The sequence below is a fragment of the Dendrobates tinctorius genome, unplaced genomic scaffold (assembly GCF_039654945.1).
Source record: "Dendrobates tinctorius isolate UK_male_01 unplaced genomic scaffold, ASM3965494v1 ptg000070l, whole genome shotgun sequence".
Lineage (NCBI taxonomy): Eukaryota > Metazoa > Chordata > Amphibia > Anura > Dendrobatidae > Dendrobates > Dendrobates tinctorius.
Window position 1 is genome coordinate 31,827,058 of NW_027361738.1, and position 22,416 is coordinate 31,849,473.

Genomic DNA, 22,416 nt, shown 5'->3' on the forward strand with positions numbered 1-22,416 from the left:
GAACACCAAGGTAGCTGCTTAGTCACACCCCTTGCAGGGTAGTCTGGTTTGTGGCACAGTGGGGCCACTCCCCTCGCTCGCGCCAACCAGTCAGGGCACGAGCGTTACAGAAACTATCATCCGAGCCCCCACAATGCACTGTATCACGAGGTTACAAGTGAATTTAGCACTCGACGGGTAAAATAAAGTATTTCCAAGCCAAATAACATTCTATGTCGTTAAAGATTCGCGTTTTCTTTAAATCTAGCGTAGCACTCATGCAATGAAACGCATTTCATACTGGAATAATAATTAGGCTAATTGCATTTTCATGAGCCGAATCCTGTCCCTGATACTAATACGCTGCAAGGAGAAGTAATTATAATGTATTGCTCGATTATTATAAAGGTTATGAAATTGCACTTCAGCACTTCTATACCTGCCATATTAGCTAGTGAGAGCTGACTACAGCACTATGTCCAACGGAAAGACACAAGGTGCGAATCCATAAGTGAAGGTTACGGTAATTATTTCTAAATTGACAAATTATGGGAAATAACATTTCTGCATGATGAAAGAAAATTAAAACTTTCTGTAACTAAAAAGTCCTTATGCACGTCGAAGAGTGGAGATGCTGTACGGCGGGACATGGAGTCCCTATGGCTCTGTCATAAGTAGCTATAGACACGCAAAATGCAGTTCTCTATGAGTTTATATTTTGGATATGTTCTTCACTAAACAGGCATAAGTAAGACCCATATACTACTATATAATAGACAGTAAGCACAAAAATATCCCCCAATCATGGGAACCAAAATTAGTAGCACAACTCAAGATTCAATATAATATACCAACTTCCCATTGTCAAGACAATTATGCAAGAACTAGAGATCCAAAGAGTTTTAGCAAAAATCAAATATATTTTATTACAAAACAATTAAAAACAGAGCATCATTGCTAATGCAGACATAAGCAACAACAACTGCACCTTAACAAATGTAAGCAATCAGTAAAACATCTTATTATAGCACACAAAAGAAGTAATGACAAAAAATCCCCTATTTAATATTATAGCCTACTATCGGCAATTTAACAACAAGTGAAAAACAGGGGATAAAGTAACTGAGTGCTAACTAAAGTGCATCTGTGCTATATTATATATGTAGCTCACTAATTAACAAGATTAACATAAGTAAAGAGTGCACACAATTGCAGGGATTAACCCACTATTATAAATGTAAAGGCAAAAATGCCATAGACAAGGAGCGCATAACATAGTGGGAATTATCCACCATCAAAAGCATAACATGTATAGAGAAAGTCAAATAATTGAGGTGCTAGCGTTAACTTACCGTACATGAAATAACAGAGAGTGCTGCCCCAGCCTGTCCCTCCTGAAGAAGCTACGGCGTAACGCGCGTAGGGGCGACAGGCTGGGGCAGCACTCTCTGTTATTTCATGTAAGTTAACGCTAGCACCTCAATTATTTGACTTTCTCTATACATGTTATGCTTTTGATGGTGGATAATTCCCACTATGTTATGCGCTCCTTGTCTATGGCATTTTTGCCTTTACATTTATAATAGTAGGCTAATCCCTGCAATTGTGTGCACTCTTTACTTACAGTTGTGGCCAAAAGTATTGACACCCCTGCAATTCTGTCAGATAATACTCAGTTTCTTCCTGAAAATGATTGCAAACACAAATTCTTTGGTATTATTATCTTCATTTAATTTGTCTTAAATGAAAAAAGACACAAAAGAGAATGAAGCAAAAAGCAAAACATTGATCACTTCACACAAAACTCCAAAAATGGGCCAGACAAAAGTATTGGCACCCTCACCCTAATACTTGGTTGCACAACCTTTAGCCAAAATAACTGTGACCAACCGCTTCCGGTAACCATCAATGAGTTTCTTACAATGCTCTGCTGGAATTTTAGACCATTCTTCTTTGGCAAACTGCTCCAGGTCCCTGATATTAGAAGGGTGCCTTCTCCAAACTGCCATTTTTTAGATCTCTCCACAGGTGTTCTATGGGATTCAGGTCTGGACTCATTGCTGGCCACCTTAGAAGTCTCCAGTGCTTTCTCTCAAACCATTTTCTAGTGCTTTTTGAAGTGTGTTTTGGGTCATTGTCCTGCTGGAAGACCCATGACCTCTGAGGGAGACCCAGCTTTCTCACACTGGGTCCTACATTATGCTGCAAAATTTGTTGGTAGTCTTCTGATTTCATAATGCCATGCACACGGTCAAGCACTCCAGTGCCAGAGGCAGCAAAGCAACCCCAAAACATCAGGGAACCTCCGCCATGTTTGACTGTAGGGACCGTGTTCTTTTCTTTCCCCATGGTGGGACGATTAAAGGATTATCTTATCTTTTTCTCCTGTAAACTATGTTGATGCCTTTGCCTAAAAAGCTCTACTTTTGTCTCATCTGACCAGAGAACATTCTTCCAAAACGCTTTAGGCTTTTTCAGGTAAGTTTTGACAAACTCCAGCGTGGCTTTTTTATGTCTCGGGGTAAGAAGTGGGGTCTTCCTGGGTCTCCTACAGACGCCGACGGATAGTACGGGTTGACACTGTTGTACCCTCGGACTGCAGGGCAGCTTGAACTTGTTTGGATGTTACTCGAGGTTCTTTATCCAACATCCGCACAATCTTGCGTTGAAATCTATTGTCAATTTTTCTTTTCCGTCCACATCTAGGGAGGTTAGCCACAGTGCCATGGGCTTTAAACTTCTTGATGACACTGCGCACAGTAGACACAGGAACATTCTGGTCTTTGGAGATGGACTTGTAGCCTTGAGATTGCTCAAAAATGCACTAGAAAATGGTTTGAGAGAAAGCACTGGAGACTTCTAAGGTGGCCAGCAATGAGTCCAGACCTGAATCCCATAGAACACCTGTGGAGAGATCTAAAAATGGCAGTTTGGAGAAGGCACCCTTCTAATATCAAGGACCTGAAGCAGTTTGCCAAAGAAGAATGGTCTAAAATTCCAGCAGAGCATTGTAAGAAACTCATTGATGGTTACCAGAAGCGGTTGGTCACAGTTATTTTGGCTAAAGGTTGTGCAACCAAGTATTAGGCTGAGGGTGCCAATACTTTTGTCTGGCCCATTTTTGGAGTTTTGTGTGAAGTGATCAATGTTTTGCTTTTTGCTTCATTCTCTTTTGTGTTTTTTAATTTAAGACAAATTAAATGAAGATAATACCAAAGAATTTGTGTTTGCAATCATTTTCAGGAAGAAACTGAGTATTATCTGGCAGAATTGCAGGGGTGTCAATACTTTGGGCCACAACTGTATGTTAATCTTGTTAATTAGTGAGCTACATATATAATATAGCACAGATGCACTCTATTTAGCACTCAGATACTTTATCCCCTGTTTTTCACTTGTTAAATTGCCGATAGTAGGCTATAATATTAAATAGGGGATTTTTTGTCATTACTTCTTTGGTGTGCTATAATAAGATGTTTTACTGATTGCTTACATTTGTTACGGTGCAATTGTTGTTACTTATGCCTGCATTAGCAATGATGCTCTGTTTTTAATTCTTTTGTAATAAAATATATTTGGTTTTTGCTAAAACTCGTTGGCTCTCTAGTTCTTGCATAATTATCTTGACAAAGGGAAGTTGGTATATTATATAATAGACAGTTAAGAAGAGAAGGACATTTCAGTGAATAGAGCTGCAACGGCGGAGTTTAGCAGAGCCATGATACAGCCAAGTGCCTAAAGATGTGTTCACATACTGCAGCGGAGGGAGGTTCCCAAACAAAGAAGGCAATAAGGCTATGTTCACACCAAATTGCCCAATGGATGCCAAAGGGGTGTAACTGTAAATATATTCAGCATATTTACTGGGAGATTGCCCTGGTGTATCTGCTGAAAGTGCACCATGGTGTAAGTCTGAGATCATAGAATCGTAGAGTTGGAAGGGACCTCCTGGGCCATCTGGTCCAACCCCCTGCTCAAAGCAGGATTCGCTAAATCATCCCAGTCAGATGTCTGTCCAGCCTCTGTTTGAAGACTTCCATTGAAGGAGAACTCACAACTTCTCGAGGCAGCCTGTTCCACTCATTGATCACTCTGTCAAAAAGTTTTTTCTAATATCTAATCTGTGTCTCCTCCCATTCAGTTTCATCCCATTGCTTCTAGTCTTTCCTTGTGCAAATGAGAATAAAGTTGATCCTTCTACAATGTGACAGCCCTTTAGATATTTGTAGACAGCTATTAAGTCTCCTCTCAGTCTTCTCTTTTGCAAACTAAACATTCCCAAATCCTGCAACCTTTCCTCATAAGACAGGGTTTGCAGACCGGTCACCATTCTGGTCGCTCTTTTCTGAACTTGCTCCAGTTTGTTGATGTCTTTTTTAAAATGTGGTGCCCAAAATTGGACACAGTATTCCAGATGAGGTCTGACCAAAGAGGAGTAGAGGGAAATAATGACTTCACGTGATCTAGACTGTATGCTTCTGTTAATACATCCTAGAATTGCATTTGCCTTTTTTGCTGCTGCATCACACTGTTGACTCATATTCAGTCTGTGATCTATTAGTATACCCAAGTCTTTTTCACATGTGCTGTCACTTAGCCCTATTCCTCCCATTCTATATATGCTTTTTTCATTTTTATTGCCCAGATGTAGTACTTTGCATTTCTCCCTGTTAAAAACCATTCTGTTAGTTGCTGCCCACTTCTCCAGTTTATTTAAATCTTTTTGAATCCTCTCTCTCTCTTCTCTAGTATTAGCTATCCCTCCTAGCTTTGTGTCATCAGCAAATTTAATCAGTTTACCCTCAATTCCTTCATCTAAATCGTTGATAAAGATGTTGAACAATACAGGGCCCAGGACAGAGCCCTGTGGTACCCCACTTGAGACATTCTTCCAACTGGATGTGCAGCCATTTACGACCACTCTTTGGGTCCGATCACTAAGCCAGTTATGAATCCACCTAACAGTTGCCTTGTCCATTCCATACTTAGTCATTTTTTCAATAAGGATTGTATGAGAGACTTTGTCAAATGCTTTGCTGAAGTCAAGATATACTATATCTACAGCATTTCCTTGATCCACCCAATCAGTGATACCGTCATAGAAGGAAATTAAGTTAGTCTGACATGACTTATTAGTTACAAACCCATGCTGACTCTGTTTGATCACTTCATTCTTATCCAGGTATTGACATACATGTTGTTTAATAATTTGTTCAAAGATCTTTCCTGGTATAGAAGTCAGACTCACCGGCCTATAGTTGCCTGGGTCGACCTTCTTCCCCTTTTTGAAGATAGGAACAACATTTGCTCTTCTCCAGTCTTCTGGCACTTCTCCTGTTCTCCAAGAATTTTCAAAGATTATGGAGAGGGGTTCAAAAATTTCTTCTGCTATCTCCTTCAGTACTCTGGGGTGTAATTCATCTGGACCTGGAGACTTGAATTCATTTAAGTTAGCTAAGTGTTTCCTCACTATCTTTCTGTTTATAGATATCCTGGATTCTTCTATTCCCTTAATAGGACAGTGAATAACAGTTGGTGTTACATTTCCTTTCTGAGAGAAAACAGATGCAAAATAGGAATTTAAAAGTTCAGCCTTCTCAACATCCTGTCTTACCATTTCATCATTTTCATCCTGTAAAAATCCTATAGCATCTTTGACTTTTCTTTTACTTTTGACATATCCCCAAAATCCTTTATTATTGCTTTTGACATCTCTTGCAAGTCTCAATTCATTTTCAGCTTTAGCTAATCTGATTTGTGCTCTGCAGGTTCTGCAGACAGCATTATATTCTTCTTTAGATATGCCTCCCTCTTTCCATTTTATAAACATTTTTTTCTTCCTTTTTAGCATGTGCTTAAGTTCTGTGTTCACCCATCCTGGTTTCCTTAAATGCTTCCTATTCTTCCCTCTTTTCGGAATTGTTAACAACTGTGCTTTGAGAATTTCATTTTTCAAGATTTCCCATCCTTCCTGGACATTTTTGTCTTTAAGGATATCCAGTCATTGGATCCCTCCAATTATCTTTCTGAATCCCTTAAAATCTGCCTTTCTGAAATCTAACCTTGACGTCTGAGTCTTCACAGGTCTTCCGCCTCTAGTTATCCAAAATTCTAAAATAGCATGGTCGCTACCTCCTAGGGTCCCAGCCACTTTTACCTACTCAACCATTTCCTCCCTGTTTATAAGGATTAGATCCAAGGTAGCAGTTCCCCTTGTTTTCTCCCCTACCTTTTGGAAGATAAAGTTGTCAGCAAGAGAGGATAAGAATTTCTTTGACCTGTTAGTTTTGCCTGAGAGAGATTCCCAACAAATGTCTGGATAGTTGAAATCTCCCATGACAACTATGTCATATTTTTTGGAGAACTTGGCCATTTGATGCATAAAGAGTTCATCCATATCTTCAGCTTGCACAGGCGGCCTGTAGTAAATGCCTACAATGGTGTCCTTTCCATTGTTCTGTCCTTGTATTCTTACCCAAACAGTTTCCACAGAACTCCCCGTCTCTGAAGCTTCAATCTCTGTGCAGATATACGCGTTTCTAACATACAATGCAACACCCCCTCCTCGTTTATCAAGTCTGTTTCTTGCAAATAAGTTGTATCCTTCTAGTCTTGTATTCCAATCATGTGTATTGTCCCACCAAGTTTCAGTGATTCCAATGACATCATATTTCTTTTCCTGTGTTAGTAGTTCCAATTCTCCTTGTTTGTTGCCCATGCTTTGTGCATTAGTATAGAAACATTTTAGTTTGTGATTGGTTTCTCTTTCTCCAACATTTTTATTAATTAGATTCTTTCGTCTTTGTTCTTCCTTTCCACTTCTAATAGCAGAGTTCTCAATAGCATTTGTCAGGTGTATGGCTTTTTCTGGTCTTTTGCTTCCCTTCCCATGTTGTTCTAGTTTAAAGCTCTCCTTACAAGTGTAGCAAGGCGACTTCCAAATACATGCTTTCCAGTCTTCGTAAGGTGCACCCCATCTCTAGCAAGTAGTCCATCGTATAGGTAGTTCACTCCGTGATACAGAAATCCAAATCGTTGCTGATGGCACCATCGACGTAGCCAGTTGTTCACCTGCAGAATCTTATTCCACCTCCTTGTTCCATGGCCATCCACTGGGAGGATGGAAGAGAAGACCACCTGCGCTCCCAGTTCTTTCACTTTCTTGCCTAAGTCTTTAAAGTCTCTGCAGATGGTTTCCAGGTCGTTTCTTGCGGTGTCATTTGTCCCCACATGTAGTAGCAGGAATGGGTAGTCATCTGTAGGTCTGAAGAGTCCTGATATCCTGTCAGACACATCTTTAATTTTTGCACCTGGAAGACAGCACATTTCTCTTGAAGTTATATCCGGTCTGCAGATAGCGGCCTCTGTTCCTCTCAACAGGGAATCCCCCATGACCACCACTCTCCGTTTCTTCTTCACAACATTTTTCTTTCTCCATCCAGGAGGACTCTGAAGGCGTACAAGGTTGCTGTTTGTTGGCAAAGTCTTATCCTGATGTATTTCTTCATCGTTTTCCTGCGTGAGAGCCTGGTACTGGTTTCTGAGCAGTATGGGTGCTGACTGCCTCCTGATCCTCCTGCTTCTCTGGGTCACATGTCTCCATTCCTCTGTTTCTTCAGGTGCACTTCGAATTTCTTCTCTTTCTGTAACATGAAGAGATAATTGTGCTCTGTCCAAGAACTCTTCACCTTCCTTAATGATCTTCAACGTAGCTAACCTCTCTTCGAGATTTTGCAACTTTTCCTCCAACAGGGACACAAGCTTGCATTTGTGGCATGTGAAGTTTGGCTTTTCCACTGGTAAGTCTGTGAACATGTAGCAAGAAATGCAGCTCACCAAATGGCTCCTGGCCTCTTCCATCTTGAGATTTCTTAAAAACGATTAAAGATGAGCTAAAATTCGGCGCGTGGTTTTTCCGATTTCCTCTTTTCAGCTGCAACGGCCAAAACTCAGTGATCGTTGAGCTCACGGAGACTCTTCACTTATCCCAGAAGGCACTGGGAACATGCAAATGATCTCCTCAAGACTCTTCCCCTGGTTTTCCGATTTCCTCTTTTCAGCTGCAACGGCCAAAACCCAGTGATCGTTGAGCTCGCGGAGACTCTTCACTTATCCCAGAAGGCACTGGGAATATGCAAATGATCTCCTCAAAACTCTTCCCCTGGTTTCTAATGTTCCTCACTCGTATGTAGGTGTACGGTGCTGTGAGTTATGTGATATACACAGGGTGATCGTTTTTATATTCCGCACTACAGAAATAACGATTAACATCACTGCATATGTAGCGTGTATTATATTGTTTTACTGCCTCACAAAGCTCAGAGACCGAGATGATACATGGTAAAAAGGGGATATTATTATTAATATTTATTTATATAGCTCCATTGATTCCATGGTGCTGTACATGAGAAGGGGTTACATACGAATTACAGATATCACTTACAGTAAACAAACTAACAATCACAGACTGATATAGAGGGGAGAGAGGACCCTGCACTTTCGGGCTTACATTCTACAGGATGATGGGGAAGGAGACAGTAGGCTGATGGGTTGTAGCAACTCCAGTGATGGTGAGGCGGTAGCACCAGTAGCGGTGAGGGGGCAGCGGGGTCATTGCAGGCTTTCCTGAAGAGATGGATTTTTAGGTTCCGTCTGAAGGATCCGAGTGTGGTTGATAGCCGGACGTGTTGGGGCAAAGAATTCCAGAGGATGGGGGCTATTCGGGGGAAGTCTTGGAGGCGGTTGGGTGAGGAGCGAATAAGTATGCAGGAGACAAGGAGGTCTTGGGACGATTGGAGATTACATGAGGGAAGATATCAGGAGATTAATTCAGAGATATATGGCGGAGACAGGTTATAGATGGTCTTGTAGGTCAGTATTAGTAATTTGAATTGGATACGCTGAGGAAATGGAAGCCAGTGAAGAGATCTGCAGAGGGGAGAAGGCAAGGAGAGAAATGAATTAGTAGGGCAGTGTCAGGGTCCTAACAGCGCCGGCGTACAGCCTCCGCTAAGCAGGGACTCACCCGCACCGTAGGGACCCCTGGGGACAAGAACAGCCAGACAATAAAGATGCACGGGACCTGAATGTAGAAGATTAGAAAGCCGGCACAGGACCTACGGTCATGTGAACAGTCATGTGACTGCAAGGGGGCGGGGCTTAGCATCCTGCTTTCAGAGGAGGAAGAAAACTCAGAGTCGGGCAAAGCAGAGGTCAGGCACAATACAGGCAAGCGAGGTACAGGAGGGATAAACAGACGGGAGGTCAGAAAAAGCCAAAGGTCATACACAAGATATCAGTACAGTACCAGGGATGAGACAGAACAGACAGTCAAGGCCAAGCAGAGATCAAAAACCAAACGGACATAGAAGGTACCAAGCAGAATCCAAAGCGATATCCAGAGAACAGACCGAGTCATACACAGGGAATCAAGCAACCAGAACACAGCACTAACACACTCAGGGGTCACCACACAATGCCAAGGGCGAAAGTATAACTGACGGGGGATGGGAGCTTCCTGAGGCTATAAGAAGCCTCCCCAGAACCAATGAGAGGCCACCCTAATAGGTCCCAGGTGTGCAGGTGAGAGTCTGCACTGCGATCAGAACATTAACCCCAGAAGTGCCGGTCACCCAGCACTGGTATCATGACAGGCAGCAGAGTTAATGATGGACTGGAGAGGTGCACGGGTGTTAGCAGGGAGGCCACAGAAAAGGATGTTGCAGTAGTCGAGACGGGAGATGATGAGGGCATACACAAGCATTTTAGTAGATTGAGGGTTGAGGAAGGGACGGATTCTGGAAATATTTTTGAGCTGGAGGCGGCAGGAGGTGGAGAGAGCTTGGATGTGTGGTTTGAAGGAGAGGGCAGAGTCAAAGGTTACTCCGAGGCAGCAGACCTCCGGTACGGGGGAATGCGAGATGTCGAATTGTTATAGATATGTCAGGTAAGGAGGATGTGTGAAATGGGGGAAAGATGATCAGTTCAGATTTGTCCACATTCAGTTTGAGGAAGCGGGAGGAGAGGAAGGAAGATATGGCTGATAGACACTCCGGGATTCTGGACAGCAGAGAGGTGACGTCTGGGCCAGAGAGGTAGATCTGAGTGTCATCGGCATAAAGATGGTACTGGAATCCGTGGGACTTTATGAGTTGCCCCAGGCCAAGTGTATAGATTGAAAAGTGTAGGGGTCCTAGAACAGAGCCTTGGGGGACTCCAACAGAGAGAGGGTGGGATGAGGAGGCAGTGTGGAAGTGGGAGACGCTGAATGTGCGGTTGGAGAGGTATGAGTTGATCCAGGATATGGCGAGGTCTTTGATGCCAAAGGAAGAGAGGATCTGTAGTAGGAGGCAGTGGTCAACTGTGTCAAAGGCAGAGAACAAGTCTAGAAGGAGGAGTATAGAGTATTGTCTGTTTGCTTAGGCTGTAAGTAGGTCGTTAGTAATTTTGGTCAGAGCTGTCTCGGTGGAGTGATGGGGGCGGAAACCAGATTGTAGATTGTCAAAGAGCAGGTTAGATGAGAGATGGGAGGAGAGTTCAGCGTGGACGTGCTGCTCCAGGAATTTGGAAGCGAATGGGAGCAGTGATATTGGGCGATAGCTGGACATAACGGTTGGGTCGAGGGTTGGCTTTTTGAGGATAGGTGTGATTGTAGCATGTTTGAAAGCAGAAGGGAAGATATCGGAAGTTAGTGATAGGTTGAAGAGGTGGGTTAGAGATGGGATAAGAGTGGTGGCGAGGTTGGGGAGGAGGTGGGATGGAATGGGGTCAAGTGCACAAGTGGTGAGGTGTGATTTGGAGAGAAGATGAGCAAGCTCCCCTTCAGTGATGTTGGACAAGGAGGTTATAGGGTTTGGGCATTGGTATGGTATACAAAGGGGTTGTGGTGGTTGAATATTAAAGACTTGCTGTGTTTGGCCTATCTTGTTTTTGAAGTGCATGGCGAAGTCCTCAGCAGAGATTAGGGAAGTTGGAGGGGGCAGTGGTGGGCGGAGGAGGGAGTTAAAAGTATTGAACAACTGTTTGGGGTTGTGGGATAAGGAAGATACAAGGGATGTAAAGTAGGCCTGTTTAGCAGAGGTGAGAGCTGATTTGAATGCTAGCGTTGCTTGTTTGAGTGCAGTGAAGTCGTCTTGGGAATGCGTTCTCTTCCTAGCGCCGTTCAGCAACTCTGGATGCTTGCCGAAGCTTTTCAGTGTTGTTATTGCGCCAGGGTTGTCTATTGATTCGTTACACTCTGTTATGCTTGACAGGGGCAACCGAGTCGATGGCTGATGCAAGAGTGGCATTGTAGAAACTAGTGGCAGTGTCTGTGTCGTGGAGTGAAGATATGGAGGACAGTGGTAGGATAGAGTCAGAGAGCGTGCGAGTGTCTAGATGTGCAAGGTTTCTGCAACAGAGTTTTGGCATACCTTCTGGTCACTTCTGGCTCATTTCTGGCATATTTCAATATTTATCCTTATAATGACATCCTTGCAATGGCAGACCAGGTTCTAGGCAGATCAATCTCTAAGAATTTATAACAGCTCAGGGTTAAAAGTAAAACATAATTATTACAGAAAATATAACAATCTGAAATTGAAAGAATATTATCAGCTATTATTTGGTAATAGTAGTGGTAATAACAATAATAAATTATACACATTTGTTTTTACATAGGGCCAACATATTCTGCAGAGAGTGGTGCAGCATTGTTTGCCAGCACCCTGGGCAAGGCAAGGATTTTGTGTCCCAAACACAGGGGCCTTTATCCCCACCAGCACCACCACCAGATGTAATTAGAGTTTGCCCTCTAGTATTTTTCTGTTTTTATCTGGAATCTTATATAAAATGTATTTTATTTAAAAAAGTTATACATTGTTCTAACATTTCTTCCACATTTTTTAACACTTTATTACCCTAGTCCTAACCCTAAACCTAACCCTTGTGGCTTCCAAGCTGTTGTATGACCAATTGCATTGGTGTGTGGTTCATCCACCTAGGTGTATGGAAACTACACATTTATCGGTCACACTATTTACTTGTGATCCGTGGGTTGGTTTGGTGGCCTTGGTGGATGCTGGTGTACAAGTAGGTTTTATTGCCCTGACTGGGGTCGCTATGGTGGGTGCTGTTGTCCTGGCTATGGTTTATGCGGGGCTGGTAATGCCACTGTCCTGTCGGGGTTGGATTGGCCTGTAATGCAATGCTTGCATGTGTTGCGGCATGCAGCTGCGAAGACTTGAACATATTATTCAGGCACGCCGAAGACACACAGTTAGCACAGAGCATGCTTATATAACGCCTTAGCAAGCGCTTAACATTTTGTATGGCAGTGTATTACAAATTAGACAAATTGTGGTCTCCTCCTTGACTAAAAATACTTCTCAAAAAAAGGGATGAGGTGAACTGCTGCCCTGCTGTAAAATACATAGTGTGACCTCTGCATGGGGCAACCAGGAGAGATTCGGCACCTTTTAAATTAAGAAAAGACCTATCTGGAAACCTGGAGTTTTGTCAGAACACACTTCCCCTTTTCAGAAAACCCCTGCCTATCACTAGGTATAGTTTGTTTTGAAAGAAAAAAACTAATCAAAAACAGTACTTTACTCACATTCCTTGGGTCCAGCGCTCAGTTTCTGTTGCACTCTGCAGCACTGACATCACATGGACAACCCATACTGATGGAGCAAGCCACGGACTTCACGGATTGGCTGCAGCGCTGTCAAAATTGTTATCACTGCAGACACAGACACCAGAAGTAGCAGCAGAGACACAATGCTGGACCCAGGAAGGGTGAGTAAAGGACAGTTTGTTTGTTTTTTTAAGCCATCTGCATCTGGAGACAGGGGTCTTCTGAAAATAAAAAAAAAAAACCTCTCTTCAAGATTGGGATGTTTAAGAGGGAACTGGTATAGGGGCTACAACTTTATTTTCTGATACAGAGCTCCAAATCCCCCTCTCCTTTTGATATAACATCACCAAGTTTTAAAGTCACATTCTATAGAAAATGTAAAGGCAATCTGTCAGTAAAATCAACACCTCCCCCCAAAACCGCTTACGGTATATGGGCATGCAGGTCCTTGAAATGTAAATCCATCCACACTTTTAGATGTTTTCTTTGTTGCTGCATTCTGGCGAAATTATCGTCTTCATTTTTATGCATTTTGATAGATTACTGTCTGATTTCCTTGCCTGGATCCTTTATATGATAAAGAGACTAGTGCTGGGTGAGAAAATAACCTTGTAAGGCTGAGACTTGTTAAGTGCTCTGTCACAGGATGAGCACCTAATGGATCATGTGCATTTAAATTAAAAAAAAAAAAATGCTTATTTGTCAGGAATGCAGCAGATAGAAGATGTAAAGGTGTTGATGGATTTAAATTTAAAAAACCTGCATGCCCATATACACTTTTTTTGGTGGGGTGGGAGGCAATTGATCTTATTGACAGATTTCCATTAAATTCATGTTTGCCCATTCTTCTCTCCCCACTTGAGGCTTTATATACCAGCCACAGAATACAGCATGAGACAGAGATGCATGCACCTCTATGGCGGGCCTATGACAGCAAAAAACTGACTAATAATACAACTGAGTGCAAGTGAATACTGTAGTCTGTGGTTTCATGACACTATTACATCTGTGAATAAAAATTTCTAAAACTGACCGTCACATCCAAGCATAAATATAGTGTGAACAGGTGCTTAACCCCTAGAGTCACCGACTCATATACATTCAAGCAAAAAAGGAAGTACACTGTATTGCCATAACATGCAAACATGAAATATGAAAAATGAATTGCATTACTGCCAGGGCTGTGGAGTCGGTAAGCCAAACCTGCCACTCAGACTCCTCAATTTCCCTTACACCGACTCCAACTCAACGACTCCAACTCCCACATATATTGCTTATATTTAAGTGAAAAATGTATTGTAGTACAATGTGAACATCAGACATTTAATCATTTTTATGATACAATAATCAAGATATTTCGATAGAACATAATATATATTTATTGGAATACAACTTTAGAACACAAAAAAATAATAAATTGTAAATGTGTAATACACTACGTAATATCGAATATACAGTGGGGAAAAAAGTATTTAGTCAGTCAGCAATAGTGCAAGTTCCACCACTTAAAAAGATGAGAGGCGTCTGTAATTTACATCATAGGTAGACCTCAACTATGGGAGACAAACTGAGAAAAAAAAATCCAGAAAATCACATTGTCTGTTTTTTTTCATTTTATTTGCATATTATGGTGGAAAATAAGTATTTGGTCAGAAACAAGCAATCAAGATTTCTGGCTCTCACAGACCTGTAACTTCTTCTTCAAGAGTCTCCTCTTTCCTCCACTCATTACCTGTAGTAATGGCACCTGTTTAAACTTGTTATCAGTATAAAAAGACACCTGTGCACACCCTCAAACAGTCTGACTCCAAACTCCACTATGGTGAAGACCAAAGAGCTGTCAAAGGACACCAGAAACAAAATTGTAGCCCTGCACCAGGCTGGGAAGACTGAATCTGCAATAGCCAACCAGCTTGGAGTGAAGAATTCAACTGTGGGAGCAATAATTAGAAAATGGAAGACATACAAGACCACTGATAATCTCCCTCGATCTGGTGCTCCACGCAAAATCCCACCCCGTGGGGTCAGAATGATCACAAGAACGGTGAGCAAAAATCCCAGAACCACGCGGGGGGACCTAGTGAATGAACTGCAGAGAGCTGGGACCAATGTAACAAGGCCTACCATAAGTAACACACTACGCCACCATGGACTCAGATCCTGCAGTGCCAGACGTGTCCCACTGCTTAAGCCTGTACATGTCCGGGCCCGTCTGAAGTTTGCTAGAGAGCATTTGGATGATCCAGAGGAGTTTTGCGAGAATGTCCTATGGTCTGATGAAACCAAACTGGAACTGTTTGGTAGAAACACAACTTGTCGTGTTTGGAGGAAAAAGAATACTGAGTTGCATCCATCAAACACCATACCTACTGTAAAGCATGGTGGTGGAAACATCATGCTTTGGGGCTGTTTCTCTGCAAAGGGGCCAGGACGACTGATCCGGGTACATGAAAGAATGAATGGGGCCATGTATCGTGAGATTTTGAGTGCAAACCTCCTTCCATCAGCAAGGGCATTGAAGATGAAACGTGGCTGGGTCTTTCAACATGACAATGATCCAAAGCACACCGCCAGGGCAACGAAGGAGTGGCTTCGTAAGAAGCATTTCAAGGTCCTGGAGTGGCCTAGCCAGTCTCCAGATCTCAACCCTATAGAAAACCTTTGGAGGGAGTTGAAAGTCCGTGTTGCCAAGCGAAAAGCCAAAAACATCACTGCTCTAGAGGAGATCTGCATGGAGGAATGGGCCAACATACCAACAACAGTGTGTGGCAACCTTGTGAAGACTTACAGAAAACGTTTGACCTCTGTCATTGCCAACAAAGGATATATCACAAAGTATTGAGATGAAATTTTGTTTCTGACCAAATACTTATTTTCCACCATAATATGCAAATAAAATGAAAAAAAAACAGACAATGTGATTTTCTGGATTTTTTTTTCTCAGTTTGTCTCCCATAGTTGTGGTCTACCTATGATGTAAATTACAGACGCCTCTCATCTTTTTAAGTGGTGGAACTTGCACTATTGCTGACTGACTAAATACTTTTTTTCCCCACTGTGTGTGTGTGTGTGTATATATATATATATATATATATATATATAAAAAACACTATGTAATAAACTATGTAAGTGGCAAAAACAGTTTTCAACAAAAACATACTAAATAACATTTGTGCAGTCTATGAATTTGTTCTAAGAAATAGAACTGCCTCCATCAGGTCCTCCTTCATAGATTACCTCAAATCTGACCTAATAATTTTAAGGCTAGAGAACATCCTCTCTACACTAACTTGGGTTGGAGGCAAAGCCGTAACCACATGGGCAACATCTCTAACAATTTCCGGGTATAAAGGAATTGCCTCATGCAGTCAGTTTTGATGAACGGTTGAATTTTTCTTTTTCTTTGAGAGCAAGTGAAACATTTGGCTGAAATATGGTCAATCTGCTTGCTATAGGAGACGGAGTGAAATCTTTTTTCTTGCGGCAACGCTTTGCCTGCTCCATGTCATCCAAATACTTGTCAAAGTCAAACTCCTCATCTGATGAGGATGAAGATATGGCAGCAATAGCACTGTCAGGACCCAAGTCCTCTTGCGCCTGGCAGTCCTCCTGTAGGCCACTCATCCTAACTGCTACCTCAGTCAGAGCTTCTTTTCCTTTAGTAAGCTGTTGATCATAAAGCAGTATACGATGACTTGGGTCCACATAAACAGCTGCCAGAAAAATTTTATTTTCCAATAGCTATGTCTCTCTCCGTTTCATTGAAGCAAAAATGCCATCTGCAATTAAACCTTCTTTGGGACAGGCAAAATAGCAAGTTATTCCACTCCCTTATGAAAATGCCAGGAGTTAAATCCTCAGCTTGTAATTTTTTAGTCACACTAATGGGTGATTAAGCAATTCCTTCAATAAAGCCACCTGTGTCCATTGACCTTCATTTAGGGTTACCTGAGGGTTCGCCATATCTATAAGAAACAGTTTTAGTTCAAGCAATCGCTCAATCATTAAATAAGTGCTTCCCTACTGAGTGGCTTGATCGACAATTGCCCCTTTCCCAGCACGTCTCTTCAAGATGGAATCAATTTTAGGGGTTCTGGTGGCAATAACTAATTTCCTCACTTTTCCAATCAGATTTCCAGCATGTCCCTCTTGCAGACTCTTTCTTATTGCCAGCTGCACCGTGTGCACAACTTTCTCACTTTCTCCAGCTCGGGGCCCAGGAATCGGATCCTGTGCAGGGCAGGCACCTCTTCCCCTCCTCTCTCTGGTGATGACGGCAGAAGACAGGACAGAGGAGGGGAGATTGCCCCCTGCAGTCTGGAGTCGGTGCAGGTCGGCAGCACTGCAGCATATAAGTGAGTTTTGATAGGTGGGTGCCCCTGCTTCTAGGGGGGGCAGCTGCCAACCCCTGCCCCTCGCTGGCTACGGCCATGATTCACACACAGAGTTTCGGCAGTAAAATGCAGCGACTCTGGGCATCCCAGCAAAGGCAATGGGTTTCAAGATATGACATTCAGACACGTTGTTTTGTGAGGATCCGTTTTTGGGCTGAATGAGCATGTCAGTTTGTGTGGCATTTTTCTAATCTGCTTTTGCTATTGTAAACATTATCTATGAGCTCAAAACCTTTCAGGTGATGCGGATTTTTAAAAAGCTGATCTGCTTTTACACCTGAAAAATGTATCCTGAAAAAACGCAGCAAAAACGCTGTGTGTGAATGTAGCCTTAGATCAGAAATAGAACAGCCATTTATAGGACATTTCATAACTTTCCCAAATTCCTATGAAAAAATATTCAGCACATTCTGCATTGAACTACTGTACCCAATTTATTATATATTTTAGGAGTCGGAGTCGGTCCATTTTATACCGACTCCGACAAAATGAGCTCCGACTCCGACTCCACCTCCACAGCCCTGATTACTGCATTAGAAGTATGAAAAATTGAGAAAGTTTAGCGAATAAAATGGCCAATTTATGTGTACCTGGAAGCCACGGTAAGGCATTTCCCGCTTTCCAGGACCCTAACCTAATGCCAATCCTCACTTAAACTGGTCTTCATCAGAATGGGAACCTATGTAAATTTACATGTGAGGATTGGCATTAGGTTAGGGTCCTGGAAAACGAGAAATGCCTTACCGTGGCTTCCAGGTACACATAAATTGGCCATTTTATGTACTATTACATCTGTGATTTTATCTATAAACTTCGTGCCCCAGAGTTTGCACTCAGCACACAATTTGTAACCAGGCCATTCATATTGCCGGTATCGCTCACTCTACCATCACCACCATCAGAGAAGAAGACCTAGGACCTGATTCATCATTTGCAGGTTTTTGAAATCACTTTTCTTTTTTGATCTTGTTGTATTCATTAATGAGGTTTTTTTGCACCAAGTTCTTCAAAATAGCACACACAGTCCATGAATCTTGCACACTATCAAAAATGCTCTTTATGCAGGCAAACACATAAAATATTCTCTAAAGAAAGCACAAATAAGGCATAAATGAGAAATCGGCGAAAAACATCAGAATGTAGACAAAAAAAGGGCACAAATGTAATAATGAATTTGGGTCTTAAGGGTATTGCTTCTTTAAGCTGTAACAATTATTTCATTTAAGTAGGCTTATTATTAGCTGAACTTCTTTCTCATATTTACTCGATAGCGATCAGACACATCGTAAAATATCCATGTAGTATTTACATTGGCCTCTAGATGGCAGCACTAAAATATGCAAACTCAGGATTTGTTTTGATCCTGCAGTTGAAAAACTAACTTTAAAGGGAACCTGTCAGCAGTTTTGGCCGATATAAGATGCGGCCACCGCCTTTCAGGGCTGATATACAGCATTCTATAATGCTGTAGATAAGCCCCCGATCTGACCTGCAAGGAAAGAAAAATAAGTTTTATTATACTCACCTGCGGGGCGGTCCGGTCCGATGGGCGTCGCAGGTCCAGGTTCAGCGCCTCCCATCTTCTTGCGACACCGCCCTCCTGCTTGTTCCATGGTTCCGCGGCATCGCGTTCCTGCGCAGGCGTACTGATCTGTCCTGTTGAGGGCAGAGCAAAGTACTGCAGTGCGCAGGCGTTAGACCTCTCTGACCTTGCCTGGCGCCTGGCCACTGCAGCACTTTACTCTCCTCTCAATAGGACAGAGAAGTACGCCTGCGCAGGAGCGCGATGCCGAGGAGCGATGAAGCAAGCAAGAGCGGCGTCACAAGAAGATGGAAGGCGCCGGACACGGACCTGCAACACCCATCAGATCGGACCGCCTCCAGGGTGAGTATAATAAAACTTATTTTTCTTATCTTGCAGGTCGGATCGGGGGCTTATCTAAAGCATTATAGAATGCTGCATATCAGCCCTGAAAGGCGGCGGCCACACCAGGGGTTTACCATTTTTTTTGTTATTTACTACGGGCCTGAAAACTAACAAGCGGGTTATTGCTAACAACTTGCCTGTTCTGCCCACTGCCAATCTGCCAGCTGAGAGCAGTCACAGATCACCCCTGCAGGCGACTCTGCATCTTCTGCTGAAGAAAAAACCTCTGCCATGTGAACAGCTCCAAAGACTATAAGGAACGATCCAGGAAAAATGCGGCTACAACATGTATGCGCAATACAAACATCTGAACGAGGCCTAATGTTGTGTTTTATTTATCTCCCAGTAATGATTTTCCTGAACAATCCCAAAGGGCTTTTTGGAGACAGCACCAAGTTGAGGGCTTAAAGGGGTGTTCCAGTTTCAGAAAAGCTTTTTCTTCCAGCTGCAGTTTGCTTTAAAAAGCAACCAACCAAACTGTGCCTCACTCACCCTCCCAATCTCACAGCATCTGTTAGGGTGTGTGCACACGCTGCAGAACCGCAGTGGTTTTGGCCCTGCGGATCCGCAGCAGTTTCTGCTGCGTTATACAGTACCATTATAATCAATGAAAACCGCAGTGCAGACAGTGTGGATTTTTCCGTGCGGATTTGCTGCGGTTTCAAAACTGCAGCATGTCAATTCTTTGTGCAGATTCCGCTGTGGTTTGGCACCTGCTCCTTGGCAAGTGTCAAACCGCAGGGGAAACACGCAGGCTAAACCGCAGAAAAACTGCAGATAAACCGCAGGTCTTTTGACCTGCGGATTTACCTGCATTTTTGACAAATCCACGTGGAAAAATCCGCAGGACAATCCGCAGCGTGTGCACACAGCCTTATTGTCTGCAGCACTGAAGTCACTCCGCAGACAGAGCTGCTAACTCACTGATCGGCTGCAGTGCCGACGTCACTCCGCAGACAGAACTGCTAACTCACTGATCGGCTGCAGTGCCGACGTCACTCCGCAGACAGAACTGCTAACTCACTGATCGGCTGCAGTGCCGACGTCACTCCGCAGACAGAACTGCTAACTCACTGATCGGCTGCAGTGCCGACGTCACTCCGCAGACAGAGCTGCTAACTCACTGATCAGCTGCAGTGCCGACGTCACTCCGCAGACAGAACTGCTAACTCACTGATCGGCTGCAGTGCCGACGTCACTCCGCAGACAGAACTGCTAACTCACTGATCGGCTGCAGTGCCGACGTCACTCCGCAGACAGAGCTGCTAACTCACTGATCGGCTGCAGTGCCGATGTCACTCCGCAGAGCTGCTAACTCACTGATCGGCTGCAGTGCCGACGTCACTCCACAGACAGAGCTGCTAACTCACTGATTGTAACTCTGCAGACATAGATACTAAGCTCACTGATCAGCAGCAGCGGTGATATCACTCCGCAGACAGAGCTGCTAACTCACTCATTGGCTGCAGTGCTGACGTCACTCCGCAGACAGAGCTGCTAACTCACTGATCAGCAGCAGCGGTGATATCACTCCGCAGACAGAGCTGCTAACTCACTCATTGGCTGCAGTGCTGACATCACTCCGCAGACAGAGCTGCTAACTCACTGATCAGCAGCAGCGGTGATGTCACTCCGCACACAGAGCTGCTAACTCACTGATTGTAACTCTGCAGACATAGATACTAAGCTCACTGATCAGCAGCAGCGGTGATATCACTCCGCAGACAGAGCTGCTAACTCACTGATCAGCAGCAGCGGTGATGTCACTCCGCACACAGAGCTGCTAACTCACTGATTGTAACTCTGCAGACATAGATACTAAGCTCACTGATCAGCAGCAGCGGTGATATCACTCCGTAGACAGAGCTGCTAACTCACTCATTGGCTGCAGTGCTGACGTCACTCCGCAGACAGAGCTGCTAACTCACTGATCAGCAGCAGCGGTGATGTCACTCCGCAGACAGAGCTGCTAACTCACTGATCAGCAGCAGCGGTGATGTCACTCCGCAGACAGAGCTGCTAGCTCACTGATTGTAACTCTGCAGACATAGATACTAAGCTCACTGATCAGCAGCAGCGGTGATGTCATTCCGCACACAGAGCTGCTAACTCACTCATTGGCTGCAGTGCTGACGTCACTCCGCAGACAGAGCTGCTAACTCACTGATCAGCAGCAGCGGTGATATCACTCCGCAGACAGAGCTGCTAACTCACTCATTGGCTGCAGTGCTGACGTCACTCCGCAGACAGAGCTGCTAACTCACTGATCAGCAGCAGCGGTGATATCACTCCGCAGACAGAGCTGCTAACTCACTCATTGGCTGCAGTGCTGACGTCACTCCGCAGACAGAGCTGCTAACTCACTGATCAGCAGCAGCGGTGATGTCACTCCGCACACAGAGCTGCTAACTCACTGATTGTAACTCTGCAGACATAGATACTAAGCTCACTGATCAGCAGCAGCGGTGATATCACTCCGCAGACAGAGCTGCTAACTCACTGATCAGCAGCAGCGGTGATGTCACTCCGTACACAGAGCTGCTAACTCACTGATTGTAACTCTGCAGACATAGATACTAAGCTCACTGATCAGCAGCAGCGGTGATATCACTCCGTAGACAGAGCTGCTAACTCACTCATTGGCTGCAGTGCTGACGTCACTCCGCAGACAGAGCTGCTAACTCACTGATCAGCAGCAGCGGTGATGTCACTCCGCAGACAGAGCTGCTAACTCACTGATCAGCAGCAGCGGTGATGTCACTCCGCAGACAGAGCTGCTAGCTCACTGATTGTAACTCTGCAGACATAGATACTAAGCTCACTGATCAGCAGCAGCGGTGATGTCACTCCGCAAACAGAGCTGCTAACTCACTCATTGGCTGCAGTGCTGACGTCACTCCGCAGACAGAGCTGCTAACTCACTGATCAGCAGCAGCGGTGATGTCACTCCGCACACAGAGCTGCTAACTCACTCATTGGCTGCAGTGCTGACGTCACTCTGCAGACAGAGCTGCTAACTCACTGATCAGCAGCAGCGGTGATGTCACTCCGCAGACAGAGCTGCTAACTCACTGATCAGCAGCAGCGGTGATGTCACTCCGCAGACAGAGCTGCTAGCTCACTGATTGTAACTCTGCAGACATAGATACTAAGCTCACTGATCGGCAGCAGCGGTGATGTCACTCCGCACACAGAGCTGCTAACTCACTCATTGGCTGCAGTGCTGACGTCACTCCGCAGACAGAGCTGCTAACTCACTGATCAGCAGCAGCGGTGATGTCACTCCGCACACAGAGCTGCTAACTCACTCATTGGCTGCAGTGCTGACGTCACTCCGCAGACAGAGCTGCTAACTCACTGATCAGCAGCAGCGGTGATGTCACTCCGCACACAGAGCTGCTAACTCACTCATTGGCTGCAGTGCTGACGTCACTCCGCAGACAGAGCTGCTAGCTCACTGATTGCAGACATAGATACTAAGCTCACTGATCGGCTGCAGCGCC

The 22,416-nt window shown here is 44.0% G+C and overlaps 1 protein-coding gene across 10 annotated transcripts in view; it reads right to left on the bottom strand.

The window, feature by feature from the left end:
- XYLB (xylulokinase) overlaps positions 1 to 22,416 on the bottom strand; it is a 331,699-nt gene that overhangs the window by 282,661 nt on the left and 26,622 nt on the right. The window contains exon 1 of one of the 10 annotated variants that reach the window (XM_073581552.1): positions 20,370 to 20,415. The exons of the other annotated variants lie outside the window; for them this stretch is intronic. The gene's annotated coding sequence lies outside the window, so the exon portion shown is untranslated. Of the gene's footprint in view, positions 1 to 20,369; positions 20,416 to 22,416 lie in introns of those variants that run through there. 10 annotated transcript variants of the gene reach the window in all.